The sequence below is a fragment of the Mytilus trossulus genome, chromosome 4 (genome assembly GCF_036588685.1).
Source record: "Mytilus trossulus isolate FHL-02 chromosome 4, PNRI_Mtr1.1.1.hap1, whole genome shotgun sequence".
Classification (NCBI taxonomy): Eukaryota; Metazoa; Mollusca; class Bivalvia; order Mytilida; family Mytilidae; genus Mytilus; species Mytilus trossulus.
Genome location: NC_086376.1, coordinates 58885106 through 58900032, shown reverse-complemented (window position 1 = coordinate 58900032; position 14927 = coordinate 58885106).

Sequence of the window (14927 nt, the reverse complement as noted above, 5' to 3'; positions counted from 1 at the left end):
AAAAAGATTTGTTTTATACTGTCTGGTTTGAGGTAATGGTAGGTTATACTTTGTGTATAATGTATTAAGGGGAGATAATCAATCCAAATGACTTCATAGGTATAAAAGAATAAATATTTGTTTTATACTGTAATGTTTGTGCTAATGGTAGGTTATACTTTGTGCATAATGTATTAAGGGGAGATAATCAATCCAAATGACTTCATAGGGAGAGTAGAATAAATATTTGTTTTATACTGTAATGTTTGAAGTAATGGTAGGTTATACTTTGTGTATAATGTATTAAGGGGAGATAATCAATTCAAATGACTTCATAGGGAGAGAAGAATAAATATTTGTTTTATACTGTAATATTTGTGGTAATGGTAGGTTATTCTTTGTGTATAATGTATTAAGGGGAGGTAATCAATCCAAAATGACTTCATAGGGGGTGAACAATAAAGATATGTTTTATTTTGTCAGGTAGTCCCCAAGGGTGACTGGGGTATAGAAATATGGTCACTTGGTCTTCTCCCGACCGGCAGTAAAACGCTTGCCGAAGTGGGGCGTCCGTTTGGCTGTGCGGGATGTATCAAATTCGCAGTCACGTCCGGTCAGAAGGGGGACGTTAAATCCGCTGCCTCGTGTAAAGAGAGGAGATAATCAATCTAAATGACTCCATAGGGAGATTAGAATAAATATTTGTTTTATACTGTAATGTTTGTGCTAATGGTAGGTTATACTTTGTGTATAATGTATTAAGGGGAGATAATCAATCCAAATGACTTCATAGGGAGAGAATGATAAAGATATGTTTTATTTTGTCATGTTTGAGTTGACGGCAGGTAAAACTTTGTGTATAATGTATTAACAGGAGATATTCAATCCAAATGACTTCATAAGGAGAAAATGATAAAGATATGTTTTATTTTGTCAGGTTTGAGGTAACGATAGGTAATACTTTGTGTATAATGTAGTAAGGGGAGATAATCAATCCAAATGACTTCATAGGGAGAGAATAAAAAAGATTTGTTTTATACTGTCATGTTTGAGTTGACGGCAGGTAAAACTTTGTGTATAATGTATTAACAGTAGATAATCAATCCAAATGACTTCATGGGGAGAGAATAAAAAAGATTTGTTTTATACTGTCTAGTTTGAGGTAATGGTAGGTTATACTTTGTGTATAATGTATTAAGGGGAGATAATCAATCCAAATGACTTCATAGGGAGAGAATAAAAAAGATTTGTTTTATACTGTCATGTTTGAGTTGACGGCAGGTAAAACTTTGTGTATAATGTATTAACAGTAGATAATCAATCCAAATGACTTCATGGGGAGAGAATAAAAAAGATTTGTTTTATACTGTCTGGTTTGAGGTAATGGTAGGTTATACTTTGTGTATAATGTATTAAGGGGAGATAATCAATCTAAATGACTCCATAGGGAGATTAGAATAAATATTTGTTTTATACTGTAATGTTTGTGCTAATGGTAGGTTATACTTTGTGTATAATGTATTTAGGGGAGGTAATCATTTCAAATGACTTCATAGGGAGAGAAGAATAAATATTTGTTTTGAACTGTCATGTTTGAGTTGACGGCAGGTAAAACTTTGTGTATAATGTATTAACAGGAGATATTCAATCCAAATGACTTCATAAGGAGAAAATGATAAAGATATGTTTTATTTTGTCAGGTTTGAGGTAACGATAGGTAATACTTTGTGTATAATGTAGTCCGGGGAGATAATCAATCCAAATGACTTCATGGGGAGAGAATAAAAAAGATTTGTTTTATACTGTCTGGTTTGAGGTAATGATAGATTATACTTTGTGTATAATGTATTTAGGGGAGGTAATCAATTCAAATGACTTCATAGGGAGAGTAGAATAAATATTTGTTTTATACAGTAATGTTTGTAGTAATGATAGATTATACTTTGTGTATAATGTATTTAGGGGAGGTAATCAATTCAAATGACTTCATAGGGAGAGTAGAATAAATATTTGTTTTATACTGTAATGTTTGTAGTAATGATAGATTATACTTTGTGTATAATGTATTAAGGGGAGATAATCAATCCAAATGACTTCATAGGGAGAGAATAAAAAAGATTTGTTTTATACTGTCATGTTTGAGTTGACGGCAGGTAAAACTTTGTGTATAATGTATTAACAGTAGATAATCAATCCAAATGACTTCATAAGGAGAAAATGATAAAGATATGTTTTATTTTGTCAGGTTTGAGGTAACGATAGGTAATACTTTGTGTATAATGTAGTAAGGGGAGATAATCAATCCAAATGACTTCATAGGGAGAGAATAAAAAAGATTTGTTTTATACTGTCATGTTTGAGTTGACGGCAGGTAAAACTTTGTGTATAATGTATTAACAGTAGATAATCAATCCAAATGACTTCATGGGGAGAGAATAAAAAAGATTTGTTTTATACTGTCTAGTTTGAGGTAATGGTAGGTTATACTTTGTGTATAATGTATTAAGGGGAGATAATCAATCCAAATGACTTCATAGGGAGAGAATAAAAAAGATTTGTTTTATACTGTCATGTTTGAGTTGACGGCAGGTAAAACTTTGTGTATAATGTATTAACAGTAGATAATCAATCCAAATGACTTCATGGGGAGAGAATAAAAAAGATTTGTTTTATACTGTCTGGTTTGAGGTAATGGTAGGTTATACTTTGTGTATAATGTATTAAGGGGAGATAATCAATCTAAATGACTCCATAGGGAGATTAGAATAAATATTTGTTTTATACTGTAATGTTTGTGCTAATGGTAGGTTATACTTTGTGTATAATGTATTTAGGGGAGGTAATCATTTCAAATGACTTCATAGGGAGAGAAGAATAAATATTTGTTTTGAACTGTCATGTTTGAGTTGACGGCAGGTAAAACTTTGTGTATAATGTATTAACAGGAGATATTCAATCCAAATGACTTCATAAGGAGAAAATGATAAAGATATGTTTTATTTTGTCAGGTTTGAGGTAACGATAGGTAATACTTTGTGTATAATGTAGTCCGGGGAGATAATCAATCCAAATGACTTCATGGGGAGAGAATAAAAAAGATTTGTTTTATACTGTCTGGTTTGAGGTAATGATAGATTATACTTTGTGTATAATGTATTTAGGGGAGGTAATCAATTCAAATGACTTCATAGGGAGAGTAGAATAAATATTTGTTTTATACAGTAATGTTTGTAGTAATGATAGATTATACTTTGTGTATAATGTATTTAGGGGAGGTAATCAATTCAAATGACTTCATAGGGAGAGTAGAATAAATATTTGTATTATACTGTAATGTTTGTAGTAATGATAGATTATACTTTGTGTATAATGTATTAAGGGGAGATAATCAATCCAAATGACTTCATAGGGAGAGAATAAAAAAGATTTGTTTTAAACTGTCATGTTTGAGTTGACGGCAGGTAAAACAATGTGTATAATGTATTAACAGGAGATATTTAATCCAAATGACTTCATAAGGAGAAAATGATAAAGATATGTTTTATTTTGTCAGGTTTGAGGTAACGATAGGTTATACTTTGTGTATTATGTATTATATGGAGATATTCAATCCAAATGACTTCATGAGGAGAAAATGATAAAGATTTGTTTTATACTGTCTGGTTTGAGGTAATGGTAGGTTATACTTTGTGTATAATGTATTAAGGGGAGATAATCAATCCAAATGACTCCATAGGGAGAGTAGAATAAATATTTGTTTTAAAGAATGAATATTTGTTTTATACTGTAATGTTTGTAGTAATGATAGATTATACTTTGTGTATAATGTATTTAGGGGAGGTAATCAATTCAAATGACTTCATAGGGAGAGAAGAATAAAGATTTGTTTTATACTGTCTGGTTTGAGGTAATGGTAGGTTATACTTTGTGTATAATGTATTAATGAGAGATAATCAATCCAAATGACTCCATAGGGAGAGTAGAATAAATATTTGTTTTATACTGTAATGTTTGTAATAATGATAGATTATACTTTGTGTATAATGTATTTAGGGGAGGTAATCAATTCAAATTACTTCATAGGGAGAGTAGAATAAATATTTGTTTTATACTGTAATGTTTGTAGTAATGATAGATTATACTTTGTGTATAATGTATTTAGGAGAGGTAATCAATTCAAATGACTTCATAGGGAGAGTAGAATAAATATTTGATTTATACTGTAATGTTTGTAGTAATGATAGATTATACTTTGTGTATAATGTATTAAGGGGAGATAATCAATCCAAATGACTACATAGGGAGAGAAGAATAAATATTTGTTTTAAACTGTCATGTTTGAGTTGACGGCAGGTAAAACTTTGTGTATAATGTATTAACAGTAGATAATCAATCCAAATGACTTCATGGGGAGAGAATAAAAAAGATTTGTTTTATACTGTCTGGTTTGAGGTAATGGTAGGTTATAGTTTGTGTATAATGTATTAAGGGGAGATAATCAATCCAAATGACTTCATAGGGAGAAAAGAATAAATATTTGTTTTATACTGTAATGTTTGTGCTAATGGTAGGTTATACTTTGTGTATAATGTATTAAGGGGAGATAATCAATCCAAATGACTTCATAGGGAGAATAGAATAAATATTTGTTTTAAACTGTCATGTTTGAGTTGACGGCAGGTTAAACTTTGTGTATAATGTATTAACAGGAGATATTCAATCTAAATGACTTCATTAGAAGAAAATGATAAAGATATGTTTTATTTTGTCAGGTTTAAGGTAACGATAGGTTATACTTTGTGTATAATGTATTAAATGGAGATATTCAATCTAAACGACTTCATTAGGAGAAAATGATAAAGATATGTTTTATTTTGTCAGGTTTGAGGTAACGATAGGTAATACTTTGTGTATAATGTAGTAAGGGGAGATAATCAATCCGAATGACTTCATGGGGAGAGAATAAAAAAGATTTCTTTTATACTGTCTGGTTTGAGGTAATGGTAGGTTATACTTTGTTTATAATGTATTAAGGGGAGATAATCAATCCAAATGACTTCATAGGGAGAGAATAAAAAAGATTTGTTTTATACTGTCATGTTTGAGTTGACAGCAGGTAAAACTTTGTGTATAATGTATTAACAGTAGATAATCAATCCAAATGACTTCATGGGGAGAGAATAAAAAAGATTTGTTTTATACTGTCTGGTTTGAGGTAATGGTAGGTTATACTTTGTGTATAATGTATTAAATGGAGATATTCAATCTAAATGACTTCATTAGGAAAAAATAATAAAGATATGTTTTATTTTGTCAGGTTTGAGGTAACGACAGGTAATACTTTGTGTATAATGTAGTAAGGGGAGATAATCAATCCAAATGACTTCAAAGGGAAAGAAGAATAAATATTTGTTTTATACTGTAATGTTTGTGCTAATGGTAGGTTATACTTTGTGTATAATGTATTAAGGGGAGATAATCAATTCAAATGACTTCATAGGGAGAGTAGAATAAATATTTGTTTTATACTGTTATGTTTGTAGTAATGATAGATTATACTTTGTGTATAATGTATTTAGGGGAGGTGATCAATTCAAATGACTTCATAGGGAGAGAAGAATAAATATTTGTTTTAAACTGTCATGTTTGAGTTGACGGCAGGTAAAACAATGTGTATAATGTATTAACAGGAGATATTCAATCCAAATGACTTCATAAGGAGAAAATGATACAGATATATTTTATTTTGTCAGGTTTGAGGTAACGATAGGTAATACTTTGTGTATAATGTAGTAAGGGGAGATAATCAATCCAAATGACTTCATAGGGAGAGAAGAATAAATATTTGTTTTAAACTGTCATGTTTGAGTTGACGGCAGGTAAAACAATGTGTATAATGTATTAACAGGAGATATTCAATCCAAATGACTTCATAAGGAGAAAATGATAAAGATATGTTTTATTTTGTCAGGTTTGAGGTAACGATAGGTAATACTTTGTGTATAATGTAGTAAGGGGAGATAATCAATCCAAATGACTTCATGGGGAGAGAAAAAAAAAAGATTTGTTTTATACTGTCTGGTTGGAGGTAATGGTAGGTTATAGTTTGTGTATAATGTATTAAGGGGAGATAATCAATCCAAATGACTTCAAAGAGAGAAAAGAATAAATATTTGTTTTATACTGTAATGTTTGTGCTAATGGTAGGTTATACTTTGTGTATAATGTATTAAGGGGAGATAATCAATCCAAATGACTTCATAGGGAGAGTAGAATAAATATTTGTTTTATACTGTAATGTTTGTAGTAATGATAGATTATACTTTGTGTTTAATGTATATAGGGGAGGTAATCAATTCAAATGACTTCATAGGGAGAGAAAAATAAATATTTGTTTTAAACTGTCATGTTTGAGTTGACAGCAGGTAAAACTTTGTGTATAATGTATTAACAGTAGATAATCAATCCAAATGACTTCATGGGGAGAGAATAAAAAAGATTTGTTTTATACTGTCTGGTTTGAGGTAATGGTAGGTTATACTTTGTGTATAATGTATTAAGGGGAGATAATCAATCCAAATGACTTCTTGGGGAGAGAATAAAAAAGATTTGTTTTATACTGTCTGGTTTAAGGTAATGGTAGGTTATACTTTGTGTATAATGTATTAAGGGGAGATAATCAATCCAAATGACTTCATAGGGAGAAAAGAATAAATATTTGTTTTATACTGTAATGTTTGTAGTAATGATAGATTATACTTTGTGTATAATGTATTTAGGGGAGGTGATCAATTCAAATGACTTCATAGGGAGAGAAGAATAAATATTTGTTTTAAACTGTCATGTTTGAGTTGACGGCAGGTAAAACAATGTGTATAATGTATTAACAGGAGATATTCAATCCAAATGACTTCATAAGGAGAAAATGATAAAGATATGTTTTATTTTGTCAGGTTTGAGGTAACGATAGGTAATACTTTGTGTATAATGTAGTAAGGGGAGATAATCAATCCAAATGACTTCATGGGGAGAGAAAAAAAAAAGATTTGTTTTATACTGTCTGGTTTGAGGTAATGGTAGGTTATAGTTAGTGTATAATGTATTAAGGGGAGATAATCAATCCAAATGACTTCAAAGAGAGAAAAGAATAAATATTTGTTTTATACTGTAATGTTTGTGCTAATGGTAGGTTATACTTTGTGTATAATGTATTAAGGGGAGATAATCAATCCAAATGACTTCATAGGGAGAGTAGAATAAATATTTGTTTTATACTGTAATGTTTGTAGTAATGATAGATTATACTTTGTGTTTAATGTATATAGGGGAGGTAATCAATTCAAATGACTTCATAGGGAGAGAAAAATAAATATTTGTTTTAAACTGTCATGTTTGAGTTGACAGCAGGTAAAACTTTGTGTATAATGTATTAACAGTAGATAATCAATCCAAATGACTTCATGGGGAGAGAATAAAAAAGATTTGTTTTATACTGTCTGGTTTGAGGTAATGGTAGGTTATAGTTAGTGTATAATGTATTAAGGGGAGATAATCAATCCAAATGACTTCAAAGAGAGAAAAGAATAAATATTTGTTTTATACTGTAATGTTTGTGCTAATGGTAGGTTATACTTTGTGTATAATGTATTAAGGGGAGATAATCAATCCAAATGACTTCATAGGGAGAGTAGAATAAATATTTGTTTTATACTGTAATGATAGATTATACTTTGTGTTTAATGTATATAGGGGAGGTAATCAATTCAAATGACTTCATAGGGAGAGAAAAATAAATATTTGTTTTAAACTGTCATGTTTGAGTTGACAGCAGGTAAAACTTTGTGTATAATGTATTAACAGTAGATAATCAATCCAAATGACTTCATGGGGAGAGAATAAAAAAGATTTGTTTTATACTGTCTGGTTTGAGGTAATGGTAGGTTATACTTTGTGTATAATGTATTAAGGGGAGATAATCAATCCAAATGACTTCTTGGGGAGAGAATAAAAAAGATTTGTTTTATACTGTCTGGTTTAAGGTAATGGTAGGTTATACTTTGTGTATAATGTATTAAGGGGAGATAATCAATCCAAATGACTTCATAGGGAGAAAAGAATAAATATTTGTTTTATACTGTAATGTTTGTAGTAATGATAGATTATACTTTGTGTATAATGTATTTAGGGGAGGTGATCAATTCAAATGACTTCATAGGGAGAGAAGAATAAATATTTGTTTTAAACTGTCATGTTTGAGTTGACGGCAGGTAAAACAATGTGTATAATGTATTAACAGGAGATATTCAATCCAAATGACTTCATAAGGAGAAAATGATAAAGATATGTTTTATTTTGTCAGGTTTGAGGTAACGATAGGTAATACTTTGTGTATAATGTAGTAAGGGGAGATAATCAATCCAAATGACTTCATGGGGAGAGAAAAAAAAAAGATTTGTTTTATACTGTCTGGTTTGAGGTAATGGTAGGTTATAGTTAGTGTATAATGTATTAAGGGGAGATAATCAATCCAAATGACTTCAAAGAGAGAAAAGAATAAATATTTGTTTTATACTGTAATGTTTGTGCTAATGGTAGGTTATACTTTGTGTATAATGTATTAAGGGGAGATAATCAATCCAAATGACTTCATAGGGAGAGTAGAATAAATATTTGTTTTATACTGTAATGTTTGTAGTAATGATAGATTATACTTTGTGTTTAATGTATATAGGGGAGGTAATCAATTCAAATGACTTCATAGGGAGAGAAAAATAAATATTTGTTTTAAACTGTCATGTTTGAGTTGACAGCAGGTAAAACTTTGTGTATAATGTATTAACAGTAGATAATCAATCCAAATGACTTCATGGGGAGAGAATAAAAAAGATTTGTTTTATACTGTCTGGTTTGAGGTAATGGTAGGTTATAGTTAGTGTATAATGTATTAAGGGGAGATAATCAATCCAAATGACTTCAAAGAGAGAAAAGAATAAATATTTGTTTTATACTGTAATGTTTGTGCTAATGGTAGGTTATACTTTGTGTATAATGTATTAAGGGGAGATAATCAATCCAAATGACTTCATAGGGAGAGTAGAATAAATATTTGTTTTATACTGTAATGATAGATTATACTTTGTGTTTAATGTATATAGGGGAGGTAATCAATTCAAATGACTTCATAGGGAGAGAAAAATAAATATTTGTTTTAAACTGTCATGTTTGAGTTGACAGCAGGTAAAACTTTGTGTATAATGTATTAACAGTAGATAATCAATCCAAATGACTTCATGGGGAGAGAATAAAAAAGATTTGTTTTATACTGTCTGGTTTGAGGTAATGGTAGGTTATACTTTGTGTATAATGTATTAAGGGGAGATAATCAATCCAAATGACTTCTTGGGGAGAGAATAAAAAAGATTTGTTTTATACTGTCTGGTTTAAGGTAATGGTAGGTTATACTTTGTGTATAATGTATTAAAGGGAGATAATCAATCCAAATGACTTCATAGGGAGAAAAGAATAAATATTTGTTATATACTGTAATGTTTGTGCTAATGGTAGGTTATACTTTGTGTATAATGTATTTAGGGGAGGTAATCATTTCAAATGACTTCATAGGGAGAGAAGAATAAATATTTGTTTTGAACTGTCTTGTTTGAGTTGACGGCAGGTAAAACTTTGTGTATAATGTATTAACAGGAGATATTCTATCCAAATGACTTCAATGAGAAAATGATAAAGATATGTTTTATTTTGTCAGGTTTGAGGTAACAATAGATTATACTTTGTGTATAATGTATAAAGGGGAGATAATCAATCCAAATGACTTCATAGGTGGTTAACAATGAAGATTTGTTTAATTCTGTCAGGTTTGAGGTAACAGGAGGTTATACTTTGTGTAAAATGTATTAAGGGGAGACATTTAAGTTTGTTTCAAGACTTTCATTATTAACATGTACTTGGGCGAGTCTAGATGGTGTCAAAGAATGAAACAAAAAAATATTATAAACACCACTAGGGCTCGAATTTAAGCGTTTTTGTGTACTAGCCAGTCGGACCAGTGGACTGAAAATCTACTGACCCGGCCCCAAATTTACTAGTCCAGCAATAATGACAGTCACTTGCAAACAATAATATTAATGATAAATGTTTACTTTTATTTTCATATGTAAAACAAGAAAAAGAGGGTCTTGCATTGATCCTGATTTTGATAAAGGTTTTGGTAATCTCAATGATTTTCTTTATCAAAATAAGGCTCAAGGACGGACAAAATGTCAACAGTGTCTTCGAGTTCATCACAATCTTCATGACGACCATAGGATGCCTAGCTGGGTCGCCTAAGCGCTGTCCAGAAATGTTCCCCATTTCAATAGCCGGGATTGGTTCAAAAGATGCTATATCTTGTTCCCAAGATTTTTAAAGCAACGTTTCCTTTTGTCGATTTCATAAACTTAATTCCGTGCTTCCTATATTGAATGTTGCTTTAAATATTTTTCCCGGCAATTTATATAATATCTCCTTTCAGAATTTTCAACATTAGTGTTGTTGTAAAGGACGCTCACCCGAGATATTATAAATTAACTTGATGAATTGGAATACTTAATACCCACCAGCTGACAAAATCTACAGGTCTGACGCAAATTCTACTGGTCTCAGTCCACCGGACTAGCACTGATTTCGACCCCTGTAAACCACATTCTCGCAGCCCTTGTCGAATTATTACAGTATTTTGAATTGTATAACCAAATATATAAACACTTAAAACAGTCATTTCAGTAACACTTTTGTTTCATTTTCAGAAATCAACACCTGGAAATGTGATTTTGACAGGGAGTCCTCCTTCATCAGACAGGGAGCAGCCACCCCCAGCTCCTGAAATATTGACCTCTCAACCACCAGCACCAACAACATATTCCCGGACAACAACAGGATATACTGATTGTTTGACGTGATGATTTGCGGCCAATCCAGACTATTGACCATGATGGCAAACTTTGAGAAGCGTCTAAAAGCCATGGAAACCGAACAACACAAACTGCACACCAAGCAGGATAGTTTAGAATGGTATTAAACAACACAGAGCAGGCAACACCAGGACTTCTGGCTGTTACTAGTGACGATGACACAGATGAAGAAAACACCAACCCCCGAAGAAATGATCATTTCAGGTGATAAACTTACCATTCTGAAAGACAGAGCCCATTCCGCCGGTAACTTTGCATCAATATCAGTAAAAGAACTAATGCCACACCTTTTCGGGCAAGAAAATCTTAAGAAATATGTACAATTGGAACGGGGGCGGGATAAATGCAAAAAGGGAAGATTGCCTAGGGCTAATTTAGCCGTAAGGAAATATGTTAACCACTTTTACCCAGAGTGCTGAAAAGAAGAGACATTCAGAAACCTTGTGGTTCAAAAGGTGAACGAGGCTTTGAGGCGCCCAAGTGTGAAGGTTTGCCGCCGTCGTCTTTTGGACACTCCAAATGCAAACTAATAAATGTGGTGATGAGAATAGTGTTACCATTTGACTTATCTGTCAGTCTCATGCAACCTTATGTGTGTATATATGTTCTGTAGTCGCTTGTTTTGTCTGTAATTACCTATTTTGCTTATTTATATATATATGTAGTTGTCAATTGGGTAATGTTTTAATTTATATATACAAAATAATGTGAAATTCAGTATCATTTGGATAATTATGTTTTATGTCTGTATATAATATTATATCCGTATTTTTAAAGCCTCGTCTTGATCAATAAACTGTCATTTATATATTTTTTCTGTCTTGAATGGCACAGAATAGATATGTTGGGAAACAGTTTTTAAGTACATAGATATAGGAAGATGTGGTGTGGGTGCCAATGAGACATCTCTCCATCCAAATAACAATTTATAAATATAAACTATTATAGGTCAATGTACAGCCTTTAACACAGAGCTGGTGTTATGATATCGATTACATATATATCTGGCTGCACGTCTTTAGACCATTTCTATTTGTCATTTTTGGGATTTTGTATGTGGGTCCCAGATGCAGCTACCATACTCTAGCTTTGGTCTCACAAGTGAGATATAGGCCTTTTCTTTAACTGACTGCGAGCTGACTTTAAGGTTTCTTTTGATAAAATTTAGTTGTTTAGTTGCATTTGCTGTGATGTTATTTATGTGTTTGTTAAATTTTAAATCAGTTTGTATGGTTAAGCCAAGATATTTGGTAGATGTTTCTTGTTGCAAAGTGTGCTCATGTAAGATGTAGTCATATGGGAGAGGTGTTTTCTTTGTTGTTACTTGGAGGACTGAACACTTGTCCGGATGGAAGGACATGAGCCAGTCCTCTTCCCACTTTGCTGCTGCTGTTAGGTCTTCTTGTAATTTTTCTGAGTCATTTTCATTTTTGATGGTTTTATATATGATGCTATCATCTGCAAAAAGCCTAAGAGTGCCATGTTTTATATAATCATTCAGATCGTTTATGTACACCAGGAATAAGACGGGGCCAAGTACTGTTCCTTGAGGTACCCCTGATGTGACATGTATTTGTTCAGATTTGGTGCCTTCCAGTAATACCGTTTGTGTGCGGAGTGAGAGAAAGTCTTCTATCCAGTTCAGTGTTTGGTTGTCGACACCATAGTGTTTAAGTTTATGAAGTAGTCTTTTGTGAGGGACTTTGTCAAATGCTTTGGCAAAGTCCATCACAATTACATCAGTTTGGATGTTATCATTGCTGTATTTTGCCAGTTCTTGTATAAATGACACTAACTGGGGTTCGCAAGATCTTGAGGAGCGAAACCCATGTTGTAGATCGTATAGAATGTTGTTATTTTCTAGATGTGCCATGATGTTACTTGCTAATACATGCTCCATGATCTTACATAGGATGCATGTTAGGGATATAGGCCTGTAGTTGATAGGGTTGTGTTTATCTCCCTTTTTAAATACTGGGCAGACGTTGGCATGCTTCCAGTCAGTTGGTATTTTTCCGGTGTTCAGGGATTTTTCAAATATTAATGTTATTATGGGTGCGATGTCAGTACTTAATTCTTTAAGCACACGCCCATATATGCCATCTGGCCCTGTGGCCTTGTGTGGGTTAATCTTTCCTAGTAGTTTTTGTATGCCTTTCTCTGAAATTTGTATGGTGTTCATTTTAGGATGGTTAGAAATTCCCATGTCAGGTGTATTGTTTCGCTGGATGTTTCTGTTGAGAATGCCTTCTGAAATTGATTGTTTAGCAAATTGGCCTTTTCTTCGGTGTTATCAGTTAGAATGCCATCTTTTCTTAATGCTGCAATGCCTGAACTGTCATTTTTCAGGTTTTTGATATAGCTGTACAAGTTTTTAGGTTGTCTTTTAAATATGGGATTGTCTGGTTCGTTTACTGGGAGATCAAATATCATGTTCTCGATGTAGTTCCAGTAGGATCTTCTCATATCTGTTTGAATTGATTTTTTGAGATGCTTGTACTTTTTTTTTCAGTTGTTCATTTTTTCTACTCTTTTTATGAAGTCGTTTAGCTTTGTTGATGTCAATTTTAAGCTTGTTGTTTACCCATGGTAGTTTTTTCTTGTTTGTAACTATTTTGTGAGGAATATTAGCTTCTACTGATTGTGTTAGAGCTTCTGTGAATGTATTCCATAGAATATTTGAGGTGGATTCTTTAAATTGTTCTTTAATTTTGCATAAGAGTGTTCCCAAATCTATTTTTATTTTGCTCCAGTCGGCTTTGGTATATTGTAAAACTTTTATTGGTTGTTTTTTGTTTCTTTTTAAAGATACATTGCATCTGAGACTACTATAACACATATTGTAGTCTCAGATTGCATTCAGAATAGACAATGTCGTGGTCCGCATTCCCAATAGGGGGCATAGATTCTGTCTTGTTAACTATACTTGGTGTATTCGTGAGTAGGAGGTCGAGTATTCGGTCACCTCTAGTAGGCTTATTTACAATTTGCTCTAAAGAGTGGTCATTTATGTTGTCTAAAAGTTGTGTGTGCAATTTAATTTCTGGTTTGCCTGGAATAATGCATGGTACTTCCCAGTCAATGTGTCCGAGGTTGAAATCGCCACCTAGCATCACAGTGTTTTTTGTATTATTATTGATGCGATTAAGTGAGATGTTGAGATTTTCAAGTGCTATGCCATTATCTGAAGGTGGTTTATAGTAACAGCCTAGTATGAATTTTCTTGCATTTGCGATTCACGACCACTGAAAAATAACATGTAAGCGTAAATAATTTCAGAACAATATCCGTGTCGAACAACAAAACAATGACCCCCTCTTTTTTCAGTCTGAAAATTATTTATAAATGCAACCAAAGGCATAGCTCATGGTACTTTTATCATGTAATAGATTTGAAATTTGTGAACCTGAGAAATATGTCATCTGCATAGGGTTCAGGCCATTTAGGTTTCTGGGAGAAAAGGGTCATGATTCATGAAAGTTAAGGTTTATATACATGTAATACACATTATCGCTATTTGTCCGCCATTACTTGATATCACACAGGTTCCCGTAAAAGTTTGACGTCATAAAACAAAATATCTGATGCCACAATGAAAAAGTGATTGTTATATGCATCAAAAGGTCAAGCCACTGGGTCAGCCGTCTGAGTAGGCTAATAGCGATAAGGTGTATTACATGCATATGCAAACATAATTTTCTTGTTGTAAACCTGGAGTATTCGAATGTGAATGCAGTTGATTTTGCCCGGATTCCAAATCTAACATTTTTGGTTAAGCATGCACACTTCAAATTTAGACTTGTTAGAACAAAACCCATCTATATAAAAAAGATGTGGAATGATTGCTTGGATGAGACAACTTCAATGTATCCAAAAAGAGACCAAAATGGCACCTACATAAACAGCTATAGGTCACCGTACGGCCTTCAACAATAAGCAAAGCCCACATGTATATACTAGTCAGCAATGAAAGGCCCAGAT